We start from the raw sequence: 14,216 nt of genomic DNA on the forward strand, positions 1-14,216 counted from the left end.
CAGTTCTGACTATCAGGGAATAGCAACTTGTGGAATTGCAAGTTCAAGGAGCACTATCACATCATCTACTTGGAAACATTTGTGCTGAAGGCAGAAACTGAAATGTTTAAGCAACAAACCTGTAAATTACCATTAATTAAACAACAAAAATGTAAATTGCCATTACACTGCTCACTACCTAGTGAAATTAAAGTACAACGTTTTCTCGTGTTTTTCTAAATTATATAGAAAGTTCAGAAAGATAAGAGATTCATGGGTGCTGTAATGTTTCTTCATGAAACCAATTTTAGGCCTGGAAGCTACTTTGTAAATGCAGCTGTGAGAGGGAAGCTTGACAGCCCTTACGTAGAATTCAACAGCAAAAATTAACATTCTACTGATCCAAATGTGGTTCTCTGCAGAGTCCTCGGCTGAAGTAGGCACATTCAAAACTCCCATCCCATCTCTGATTATGCATCACTTTCAAGCAAGTTTTTTATACAGTTTTTCTCAACATCAGATACTGTCATATATTTATCATAAAGTACAGACACAAAACAGTAACAAAAGTGTCATTTTCTTCCCGTTGCTGATTAGACTAGAATGGGAGCTTGGTCACTTGCAGAGTTTTAGTGTTTATGATGGTTATTCATAATCCAACGATTCATTCTTCGGTGTATAAAGACATAATGGTTTAATCACAATTCCACAGATGAATTGGCTTGACAGTCATTCAGTTACAAAATGGGATAAGTAATGAGAATGTGAAAGAAAAAATTGAAAGAAAAGCATTACTTCACAAACTACCCAATAAGTCTTAAGGTTAACACAGAAGGGAAGAGAAACAGTTAGGGAGAGTCTATTAAATCATGTTAGATGGAATTTATTTGCCGAAGGGAAGGGTGAGTAATTGTCCATTTAAAATCAGTGGTCAGTGCATGCAGTATTACAGACACTGTGTATTGAAAGTTTCAGGAAATGTCAAAATGGAAAGGATTTAACAGATGATCCTGTATATTAGATTCATATTACTCTGGATGAAGAACACCATCCCTAGACGTTATCCTCTTCAATTGACTATTAGGTAACACTTTACTTGAAGTTTTCTGATAATGATAATGATACCGTCATGACACAGTCATGACACATGAACCCTAACCCTAACTTGTTATGACAAAAACCGAATGACACTTACTAAAAGAAGCGTTATGTCATAAATGTTTATGACTTGTTTATAATGTTTTATAACACGTTCATGACAGTGTCATGTCACTCTTATGTAGACAACTTCAAGTAAAGTGTAACCTGCACAAGTGCACTACACAACTAATAAGTTTGGGGAGCAAGCAAATGTGTTAGAGTGACACTGCTCAGGATGTGACCTTTGTCTTCCTGCACTGAGTTAAAATCTACACTGATCAATGTAGGTTACCACTTTGGAATCCAAACAATTGACTTAATCCCTGCAGTCAAGTAGCTAGAGTTGAGCTGTTAGTTTCATTTTAGCAGCATAGACTAATGGCTAATTGTTGCTTTGTCTCAGCTGACAACACCAGCGAGATCTCTGTGGGGAGCTTTTAGCCCATCTCTTGCAGTTGAGAGCCTGCAGTGGCTCAGCCAACCCAACAATTAAACCAACCTCTCTGCTGGACTGGAGCTCAATTAACTGGTTTGATTTATAATTCTCATAATAATAAATTAAACTATGCTCAGACTGGGACCACCATGGAGCAGGGAAAACAGAAGAGGAGGCTCAGGCATTTGTCTGTAAAATTATTCAAAGAGATAAAACGTTAGGACTTTTAGCTTCAGTGTGCTGTTGTCCTAGTTTAAGCTGTCTGATAGAAACCCCAGCCTCATCTATCAGTCTAGGGCAACTTACAACATGAGAAGTCTTGCATTCAGTGTTTGCTGCAGCATATACCTGGGGATGGTACTTATTCACACACAACCCCCCAGCCTCATGTAATCCATCATGTTGTCCCCCCCCACCCCCAACAAATCATAAAGGGCAGGCGCATTGGGAGCACCTGGAGAATTCCTAGTGACTTGGCCTGCTGATTGGCATGGAATGGCAAGCCATTGTTAAAAATACAAAATGAAATGGGTAAACCAAAGTGAAAAGAATATGGGGCAGCTACAGAAGTAGTACTTAGAACTGTAGATGTTTAGTCAGTGCTTAGACTGTGCGTGGCCGAGCAGTCTGGAGAAAAAAATGGAAGAAAGAATGAGAGCAGAAAAGGGGGAGATTGGAGGTATTAAAATGACAGAAATCACAGAATTGCCCCTTTAAGGTTTGGTTAGGTTTAAGAGCAACAATCACTTGGTTAGGTAAGGGAAAGATCATGGTTTGGGTTAAGGAAAGTACTTTGTTAAGTGAAGGGACCTTCGTTGAAGTGGTTACAATAAAATGCATCGTTATTTGGGAGTTTTGCCATGAATGTACACATATGTCGTTTTGGGGGACTTGCTGTTTTGTTTTGGAGAGCATAGTCTCCTTATACTCTTGAACCACCCCAATGCACACCTCTTTTATGGAAACCGTATGCATTGGGGTTTTGATGTTAGTTTGGAATTTGGAAAAAGTGAGCCCTTAGCCTAAAACTAAGTGGTTTCTTGCCATATGCCAACGAGGTCCAAGAGCAGGCAGGATTTCACTCCATCCATCCAAACCCAGCAGCAGGTGATATCAGTGATTATATCCCCCTCTCTGGTTGAAGCTGCTAATCAACGTAATCTGCTGCTGTAGTGTTTGGTTGGACTGGAACTCTGCAAAATGTTGGCACTCTTTAGGCTCAAAGTTGTAGCACACAACAAGTATCGTTTTTGACATGTCATTAGTGTGATTCACACTGCTTTAGACAGATATGCTGTTGTATGACTAAGCAAATCAAAACGGCATAGAAACTACATGTTGTTTTAGATATGGATATATTATTCCCCTTATTCTGGGCTCTTATCTGCCCTATGCCCTGCATATGTCCTATGACAACTTTGGCATTAAAACCAGGGATGTTCTTTGTGTGAATACAGCTCTAATGATAATGTAGTATAGACATTTTTGGATTTAACATACTGTACACTTTAGAAAGATATACACACCTACATACTCTCTGGTCACATATGCCTGCTAATATAAATTAAAACACAATTTTTACACTTCCTGTATACAGAAAAATGTACACTGAATTTTCATATGTGGCTTTTTATTTGTCATTGTAAGTCAGTAGCCCAAATTATGATCAAATGTAAACATAACATTCTTTTCTCTCCTCCCATCCTTTAGTTTCCAATAAAAATGAGTCTTAATCAGCCTCCACTGTCTGGTAACTGATTTTAAATAAACACATGTTAAAACAAAGCTACACAAACTTAGATTGGGTTAAGTATTGCACATTGTATGACCCCATACTTTGTTCTTTTCCAAGATAGTCTTTTTTTTTTTTTTTTATTGCCATTACTACCGCCTGGTTTTCCTGATCACAGCCTTACAGCTTCTGTTGGCACTAGAAAGCAGCCGAGGCAGCAAGGAACATGATTTAAGATGAAATATCAAACACACTCATTAGAATACAGATTAGGACAGTTAGCTCTGTCATTGTTTGGACATCAAAGCAATTTAGTGCCCACAGCCAAATCTCTGTTGTAATCTATTTAAAAAACAAAAAAAAGGCAGTCAGGAGTCAACAGCACAAAGACTAAACCATCTGCCGGCATCAAACTTAAATAAATTATTTGCCTTTCTAGTTTGGCTTTAGTTTGGCTTTCAGCAGTTGAAGGCCTAGTTCATCTCATGATGTATAAGAAGTGGATACAGTGAAAGTTGCTCAGTGGTGCATGAAGCACTGTCCACCCTGTTCGTGTGTGCATCTGTTATCCGTCTGCAGCTCACTGTATGTCACTTTCAGTTATTAATCAAGGTGCTTGGTTAGTAAATTTAGTAGGCGTCATTGACTGTACTCACTCTATCTGGCTGTAACTGACCTCTGACAGATATACAGCCTGTAAACTCTCAGCCAACCTGCTTATGCATTTGTTTTTTGCTGAAAGGCACGTAGAATGAGCTCCGAGTTCACACATGTAAGAGACTGAACACCACCTGATATAAACATGGAGAGAGCTGTGGAAAAATGGGTCACACTCTTTTTGGTGATTGACTCTACTACATGTATTGATTTTGAATCGTGGCATTTACTTTGTTTTCTATTGTTTAACTTGTTCCATGTTTGTCTGATTAAAAATTGATTGACATTGTGAAAGCCAGAAGGAACAAAAATAGACGAATATAATTGGTAGTTATCAACTGTAAGTGGACCTCAAACCTCTTTTTCTCCTCATCTTTTATCTTCTTGGTTCTCTTTTCTCTCTCCAAGCGTGGGTGCATTTTCGTCAGTTTTTCTCCTCTCCTCTGTTCTCCTCTATTCTCCAAACATCTCCTCTCCCCCATGGGCCTCAGCAGGAGGTCTTGTCAACTACGAAGCTCTGTGTTTGTCCTCCTCTAATCTCTCCTTTTTTGTCCTGACTTTTCTTTTTCCTTCTCCCCTCTTCCCTCTCCCTTCTTTCCCTAAGGAGGTCAAGTTTTTCTGTGAAGCTGTGCCTGTGTTTGTCGTCCTCTCTGCCACCCCATTCTCTCTCTCTCTCTCTCTCTCTCTCTCTCTCTCTCTCTCTCTCTCTGCTGTCCCATCCATACCTAAACGGGAGGTCTTGTCAGCTACGAAGCTCTGTGTAATCCTCTCCTCTCTACTCCAATATAACACATTGTGTTTCTCTCCAAGGGCTGTCTAGAACCCCTGCTACCAGCCTTTGATAACATCTGTGTTTGTATACGAGAGATAGAGAGAGAAACTGGTGTCTTTGGGTTTAAAGCGTAAAGTGTGATGTATGCTTTTTAAATGTTTGTTTGTGCAGAAGAGAGCTAGAGATGAAGGTATGTGTTTAAGGTCATGTGTCGTTGAATAACTAAGACTTTAACACACAAAAGCCACACATTTGGTAATTGTACAGGTTGAAAATGTTTTCAGGAATTTAAGCATTGCACTTTTAAACATGAAATTATGCTCTTTTTCACCTCTTTATTTTGGAACACCAGTGGTCTGCTGAAATCCATTGGGCGTCATCTGGCGGATTTCAGCAGACCACGGCTGCTCCAAGCTCCATGCATTGGCGCCACTGAGGAAAGGCACGCACACCGTTCATCTAAAAACACTGCCCACACTTCCATGACACCGAGCTGGATTTAAAATCAGCAAAATATCTCTTTGAGTAAAAGGTAGATGTTAAACACATGGGCTTCAGTTTGGTTTGAAATGTGCTGGGGACAGAGACACATTCGGAAGTGCATTTTCAGAAGTGCTGTGTGCAATGACGCATTCTTTTTTTTCTTTCGCACAAGATGCTTTCCTGTAGCTTACTAATGTAAATGAATAAAAATGTATACAAAAACGTGATGATGTCTGACACGTTTTATGAAGAAGAAAGCCTTAAGTTTTCAAAAAGCATTAGACATATGACCCCCTATGTTCTGCTTCATGTATCCATGTAGCATGTTGACAATGTGACATGACGTGACATCAGACTCAGAGAGAGGAGCTACGAAAGGAAAATAGTCCTGGCCTACCATAGGCTACGTGTTGAAGTTCAGTGGGCAAATGTGTGGCTATGCCTTTTGCTAATATTTTTAATTGAATTGACCATATCTACACACAACACAACTTCTGCAAGTTCTGCACTACAAATTTCGCCAAGAATGTGTCGCACAGATGAACGCTATATCACACCATGAGCTGACTGCTCTCAATTCACAAGAATATGCATCCATCCAATCTACATCAGGCATTCTGACCAAAACTTGAAAGCATGTAATCCCCATCATCATCATCATCATCATCATCATCATCATCATCACAACTATTCCCAAATTCATATATTCAAGCAATAATTAAACAACATACTGACTACTCCACAATCATCTCCACTATACCAACGCTTGCTGTACAAACGCAAACCGTAACTAAGGAAGTTGGTGGCTAAGGCTAACATTAATTGCAAGAGAAGAGTTAAAACAGCCGATCACGTGTGTGCAAATGCACAAGACCTAGCCACAATACCAGCAAATCTTAAGTAATAAACATATTACGTCTTACCTTTGTGTCAGTGGTCTGCAGATCCATGCTGTGTACAACAACATCCATTTGTGCTACAGGTTATCACTTTGATATGTTATAGTCCATGGCACTAGCAACCTGGCATGGTGCTTTATACTGTATGCAGGCTAAAATTACTTGCTTGTCTGTGATACCTCAGCTCATCCCAGACAAAGAGTAGGTAGCCTATTAGATTTGATCATACGATGCCTCGTTCCCTGCCCATGCCAAGCTGTCAGCTCATTTGAAAAATAAAAAAAATAAACTACGGTGCCGCAGAGGGTACATCTACACTCAAGACATCGCGATCATAAGCCTGATGATGGCTGGTTGAAAGGTTAGGGAACAGAATGAGTATTTTCCGTTTAAATATATTTTCAAAGATTACCATATAATGAAATCTGAAAAGAAACAAACATGTTTGCCTGGTTATTGAAATGTCTAAATCCAGTCAAATATATGGGATACTTTTATAGCATATTGGGCGTTAATAACAATAAACATACCAAATACAGCTAACCAATACCACCAATTGCATAACTTATCTGAGCTTGTCAAATCCCAAAGGAGGTGGAGAGCAGAACTGATTTCAGTTTATGCCTTTACAAGTCAGTCAATAGTACAATAGTACTATGTTTAGATTTATTTTTCATTGACATCTGTTCATCTTTGTGTTCTCAGATTGATGGTTATTCTACTCAACAAACAAAGATGCAAGTAAAGGTGAAGATCATAAAGAGGAATCTTTTGTACCTGATTATGGTCAACTTCAATTCTCCAAAGATTTTATTTTTACTTTGCCTTCCCCTTTTCTTCAACTTCCTCCTGCCCTTGCTTCCCTTGCCGATATCTGTTTATTCACCTTGTTCTGCCTCTTTGCCTTTCATTTACTTTTGTCACTGCTTTCAAAGTGCTTGTTCTCTACAGGGAACTGAGAGTGAACTAAAAGTGAGGATATGCAACAATGACAGAGGCTATATTTGATGTCATAGTTCCGTCCTTCTAGCCCATCCTGGAGTGCACTAAAAGAGAGTGGTACATTTGAACATAGCGTAGCCTGCCACATCATAAACCACAGCTATCCGGTTGAAAGAGTTGATACCAATTAGCCTTAGCCTTCCAAACATAGAGATTAAAGAGGATTCCTATGTCTGAGTTAACAAGGTGTGATTTCGACAGATTGCAAAGATGGTGGGAAATTAAGTCCTCCTGGCTGCAGCTTTTTTGAGGAAATTGAGCATCATTTGCCATGTTTGCTGATGCGCAAAGCTGGTTAGGAGGGATTTATTACAAGAACTGATGATTCTGTACTTTTAAACTCAAATACCATGAATAGCTCTTCTGTTTCTCCCTCTGCCTTATCCCTTCCTTGCTCCCTTCTGTCTGCTCTGTCCTCTTTTGAAACCTGTCTCTCTCTGCCACCATGTCTTCTCCTCTTTCTCCTTCATTCCTAGTCCCCCATCTTCCTCCATGCATGTTCATCCACACCTTTTTCTTGTCACCATCATCCTCACCTCCTACTCTCCTTTCATCCATCTCATACTTTTTCCTCCCCACTTTTCCTCCCTGCTGGACCCCGTCAACATCCCTCTCTCTTTATCTCACGTTCTCCCTTGTTTTCCGAACTCAAATTATCTTCTGTGGTTGACAACTCCTCTGAGTGAGAGTGTTATAATTGGATAGAGGAAAATGTTTGCTCTGTGAGAGTCCCAAAAAGCTGAAAGTCACAATCAATAAAAATCCCTTTTCCCTAGCTGTCTTTTACTTTATTCTTCATTGTCCCCATTTCTCTCACTCACCCACTTACCGTTCACTGCTTCTAATTAGGCTGTTGCTGACACATGTGTGTTGCATGAGTGTTTGCATTGTAAGCTTGTCCATTCTTTGCAAATTTGCAACTGTGCATAGCCACTGATGTGTGTGTGTTTAGTTAAAGGAGAGCACAGACTGCAGTGTTGGCAAGACGGCTAATTAGCTGCACAGCTAACAAATTCATCGCTAACAAGGCTGTACTTGTGGTGGCACCTCAAAACATTTGAACAACTTTCTACTAACATTCAGAATATTGGCAGAGATGAAAAGAATCTTTGACAGTGCAAGAAATTCAAAAGTGAATCCAAAATGAGCATAAGAAATTAGTTGCTACAGGTGACGGTGCTGCACTGCGGGGTAGATTTGATCATAAATCTGTCTGAAACAAAGGTTCTGTGTTGTCTGTTAAAACATAATGGAGTGTCAGTCATATTACAGTAAAATCTCTGAAACTTGCCAAATATGTAGCTAGCAACGCATCTTTCTCGACTTGATACTGTCACAAAGCCACAAGTGGGTAAGAGACAGTATCAAGTCGAGAAAGATGCGATACTGTGGGTAATGGGGGTTTCTGGATGCTTCTCCTTCTTTCTTTCTCTCTCTCTCTCTCTCTCTCTCTCTCTCTCTCTCTCTCTCTCTCTCTCTCTCCCCTCTGCTCGTCTTGTTTTGCCTTCCCTCACAGTGCAGCGTGTGGGCCGGCCTCTCCTGGGATGACGCGCAGCTGCTGGCAATTCCTAATCATTCACCTGTTTCCCGTGTCTCATCAGCGCAGCGTCTTAAGCTTTGGCAGTTCTCTGTTCAGCGCCAGATTGTCAAGTCATGTCATGTAGTTGATGCAACATCCAGCTAGTCTTTGTCTCTGAGTTTTTTTTGAAACCTGTTGTTTTTGCCTGACCTGCTTTAACTCAATCTTTTGTGCTCCTAAGGAAACTACTGTGTTCCACTGTGTATTGACCTGCCTGCTGACGCCACTCATCTCTTTCCACCACCTGCCGTGCCTGCCTCGTCATCCCTGCTTGTGTCTACTGCCTGCTCTGTCGCCTGAGTGGATTCATCCACCTGCCCAGTTTTTCTGCATTTCCCAGTTTATAAATAAACTGTTTAAATCTTCAAACTGTCTATTCATCTGCTTTTGGTTTCAAGACGCAAATTCCTGACTGTACAATCTGACCAGAATGAACCCAGCAGACTTTAATTCAGTTTGGGAGGAGTTATTGAACCAGGGCTCTGTTCTTGGCCAGCATGGGAATATCCTCCAGGGAGTTATGGAGGAGCTCAAGGCACTTTCCACCTGTGTAACCACCCTACAGGCTCAGCTCAACACCACTCTCGCTTCCACCACTCCTCTACCTGCAACCAAACCAGTTGAGGCTCGGCCAACCGAAGCAACCTCTGAGCAGGAACCATGGGTCCCAGCCCCCGAAAGGTATGATGGCAATTTTGGACTTTGTCAGGTTCAGTACAATCTGGTGTTTGAACTACAGCCCTGTACCTATTCATCTAATTCGGCTAAGATTGCTTATGTCATCGGGTTGCTACGAGGAAACGCTCTGAAGTGGGCATCCACTGTCTGGGAAAGACAAGCCTATCCCGCCTCATCCTACACCATATTTTGCAACAAACTCAAAAAGGAATGAACTCAAGAAGGTCTTTGATCACCCCATTAACGGTAAAGACTCCTCCATGAGCCTGCTTTCTCTCCGCTAGGGGTTGCGCAGTGTCACGGAAAATTCCATCAAGTTTTGCACGCTGGCAGTGGAGAGTGGCTGGAACGCGCCGTCTATACAGGCTCACTTCATCAAGCGAGTTACTCAAGGATGAGTTGGTTTCATACCCTGAGCCAACTTCACTGGATCAGCTAATTGCTTTAGCTATTCGTATTGACAATCTGCTGCGGGAATGAAGGAGGGGAATACGCCAGCATCAGGAATCCGAATCCCCAACCGCTCGGTGTAGCTATCCGCACCAGCCTAGACTGCCAGGGGAAGTGGCCGACACCACGAGAAGGCGCCAGAGGTTGAACCCATGCAATTGGGCCGCCACCAGTTGGACCCGGAGGAATGCCAGCGCCGGATCTCCAATCAGTGCTGCCTGTATCGTGGAGCCTCTGGTCACTACCTCGCAGCTTGTCCCAGCCATCCATCAAACAGGAGGCTAGATGGGAGGAGAATTCTAGCGAGTCCAACCTCTATTCCCCGGTCTCCTGGCCCTTGTACCAAGCTCCATGCTACCATTATCACCCAAGGTCAGACTCATAAATTGTTAGCCTTTATTGACTCTGGTGCAGATGAGAGCTTTTTGGACCTTGAGGTGGTTAAGCAGCTCAGGATCCCCACTCAGAGACCCACTGAACCATTAGAAGGTAATACTTTGGATGGTAGACTGTTAGCCTGCGTAACCTCTCAAACCTGTCCTATCCGCCTACAACTGTCCGGTAATCACACTGAGATCAGTTTTCTCATAATTAGCACCCCATTTGTTCCGCTAATATTGGGTCACCCCTGGTTGATTAAACACAACCCCAAGATTGATTGATCCACAGCCAAGATAGTCAGTTGGAGCACTTCCTGCCATGCTTGTTGGTTCCGCTCAGCTCAACCCCAGTCAAGTTCTCCTCAACTGGTTTGTAACTATGTTTCTGACTTATCTAATGTTCCCCCTGTATACCATGATCACCAAGCAGTTTTCAGTAAAGCCCAAGCTCTCTCCCTTCCACCTCACAGTCCCTACAATTGCGCCATTGAACTCACGTCAAATGTCTCTCTTCCCAGTTGTCTCCTCTATAGCCTGTCAAGACCGGAACGCAAAACCATGGAGGCCTACATAAAGACCTCTCTGGACACCTGCGTAATCCGTCCCTCCTCATCTCCTGTGGGGGGCCGGGGTCTTTTTCGTGGGAAAGAAAGCTGCAACCTTGAGACCGTGTATTGACTACAGGGGCCTTAGTGATATCACTGTTAAGAATAAATACCCACTGCCACTAATAACCTCTGCTTTTGACTCTCTCCAGGGTTCCACCACATTCAACACACCGCTTGGACATTTTGAATATTTAGTAATGCGGACTAACCAATGCCCCTGCTGTCTTCCGGAGTCTAGTCAACGAAGTGCTTAGGGACATGCTAGATCACTTCATCTTTGTTTACCTTGATGATATTCTGATCTTTTCCAGAACCCCTTCTGAGAATGTGCAACATGTTCGCCAAGTCCTGCAATACCTCCTGGAGAACGGTCTATTTGTCAAGGCTGAGAAATGTGAGTTTCACATTACAACCACCTCTTTCCTGGGGTACATCTTCTCAAGGTGAGCTCAGAATGGACCCTGTTAAGGAGAGGGCTGTCCAGGAATGGCCCAGACGAGAATCGGAAACAGTTGCAGAGGTTTCTGGGATTCGCTAACCTTTATATAACCAAATCTTTGCATACTAATAGTTTAAACTAAGATGGTGAACATGGTAAACATTATACTGGCTTGGCATCAACATGTAAGCATTGTCATTGTGAGCATAGCATGCTGATGTTGGCGTTTAGTTCGAAGCACTGATATGCCTTAGTACAGCCTCACACATACACAAGCATAGCAATAGATTCTTTGTCTTGTTAGTTATTAGAGTGCACTTGGCTCGATGTCTGTTTGGACATTTGTCACGTCTGTTTGCAATTGTATGTTGCAACACAACAAGCTTGCAAATGTGTTTATGTGAATCAATAAGTGTGTATTCTGCTTTCACAGGAAACAAAATCTGTAATGTGCAAACATCTAGAACTAGAGTAGAATAATTATTAACATACTATCAATCATTTAAATATATTTGAAATCATGTTTAAGGTGAGCACATAATCACATAGTGCCATTGAATTTAATAATAAATGTGAAATAAATAACCACAGGGCGCATGAACCAAGGGATAATACTGTACAGTATTTGTAGTGACCTGGTTAGTTTGAGAAAAAGCTAGTGATTGATTTAAAAATTGTCCTTTCATTTGTCACCGTCACTGCTACATTATGTTTAATGGATGGTAATAATGTGGAAATGATATTCCTCCACCATGAAAGGCTGATGTGATAATAGCATGAATTGGGCAAGCCATTTTCATCCCTTTGTGATGTGTAACAGGGTTAATTATAGGCCAAATGGTCATGCAGCATGGCAGGGAAATCTGTCTCACCAAGCGCATTGAAGTCTGGGAAAATTAAAGTGGACCAGTTTCTTAGAAAAGAGCAGTGGCAATACTGGCGGTTGCTATACTGTACTCCAATGCAATAAATCCGACCTTTGTGTGGCCTTGATACTGTGTTAATTAAGTTACCGTGTGTGTGCGCGCACGCTATAGAGCAATTGGGAAAAGTTACACTGTGGATATTTCTTTACCACATTTGGTCCCCATTTTGTTTGTATTCCATGTAGGGTCACACAGTGTGTCAGTGTAAAGTGTACTTATGGGTATTGTTTAAAAAATATACCAGTACCAATGGCCGTACCCTTGAAGTGATACTCATACCAAGAGAGTACTTAATTTAATACCCTGTTTTTCTACTATTCGATACCCATCATGTGAATGGAAGCATCTTGGGACACTGAACTGCCAACTGTATAGGTTGTAGCTGTGGTGATGGCTGTGAGCAAAATCATACAATAGTAATTTTTGAATGCAGGTATAGTTTTGACTGGAATAAAGTTTTGATACTACATGGTTCTAGGTTATTTTGGTCCTTCAAGTAACAATACCTAGCCCTACTTCTTTGGACATTTCATCCCCAAACTGCAGAGTGAGCGCTCCTTGCTTTCATGCTGCCCTACCTTGCCCGGTCAGGCACTAAGATTACGTTATATTCTGTCTTCAGCTTAGAAGTGGTGAATTTGCAGCTCACAGCAATATAATACAATGTATTCTCTGGCTTTTGTTTGATATCTAGTGTTGGCAAAAAATGCTGTTTACCTTACCTGTTTGATAGCATAGTGAGCATGTATTAGCTGGGAGGGCTATCTTTGCTTGTACTATTACGTGAACACATTCACATTACTGCAAAATGCAGAGAGTGTTTGTGCAAATATATAAAGTGCATGCAACCTATATGGTCTTTCAGTTTCAGGATAGGTAGCATGATGGTATTGCACCAAGGAATGAAAATGGGAAGAAGACTGTCAGCTGATATAAATGTGGATTTCAATATTGCAGGTTTAAAAATATTCTGAAAACTGCTGTTGCAAAAGGTTTGAGGAACAAAATGCATTAAAAATGTTAGGATTCAAGGATGCACTCTGTGAAAAATGTGAACTGAATCAATGTGAACTAACTGTGTTTACAAGAAAAATCCACAGGGTAATTTTGACATATGTATGACTTAAAACCTCAGTTGCTGTATAACTCCTCTAATCTGCCATTTCCGAGTTCCACACCTTTACTTTTCCTCTGCAGTGTACTTCCTCTTTGTTCTGCTTATTTTTCCTTCACGTTATTTTAAAAGATAAGAACAGAAGAAAAATGTGCACATGTATTTCATTAGACAGGTATGTAGAAGGTGGACGACAAGGTCCAAAGTTGCAAACAAACTCTAGTACACTGTTGAACTTGCAAAGATGCATTTATTAGCAAAGTTTCGCTACTAGACCTTTGAGACAATTTTGTTTGTAAAATGTTCTTTACGTGCGCCACACTGTAGCTATGTATTTGTTAGTGCTAATTTTAAGAGTGCAGGAGTGTAAGGGGGAGACAGAAGAGATTAGTTTAGTGAGTTCTTCAGCCCGTATCAGTGTGAGGACACGGCATGCACCACAGCCAGCTGAGCCGCCGGGCGTCCCAGGAGCTGCCCCGGAAAGATAAGGAGTCGTGATATGCACACACAAACACACCGAAAGACTCGGGGAGTGCATGTGTGCGCACACAATCTCACAGACACACACACAGGTTGCATCCCACACCTCCTCTTCATCGTAAGAGCTGTCCTGTTTTGACCGGAGCTCATTTACCACAGCCTCAGGCTATCAACACCACCACCCCAAACCCCCCACTCAGCGCTCCTTATCAGCTCCACACTTTTCCTCTTCTTCTTTCCTCTCCCCTCTCACTCAGCCTTTCTGTTTACCTCTCTGTCTGTCTTTTAGCCTTTCTTTAACAGCCCCCTTCCTCATGCACACACACTTTTTGTCCTCTGCAAGAGAAATCTTGCCATGCTCTTTAGCAGTAATGAAATGCATTTTCCTTTCTCTAATTCAATCACAAAATGCTGTATGCCAAAATGGTTTATGAATACATTACTTCACTGCCAAGACAGGAT

This window comes from Perca flavescens, chromosome 16 (assembly GCF_004354835.1).
Source record: "Perca flavescens isolate YP-PL-M2 chromosome 16, PFLA_1.0, whole genome shotgun sequence".
Classification (NCBI taxonomy): Eukaryota; Metazoa; Chordata; class Actinopteri; order Perciformes; family Percidae; genus Perca; species Perca flavescens.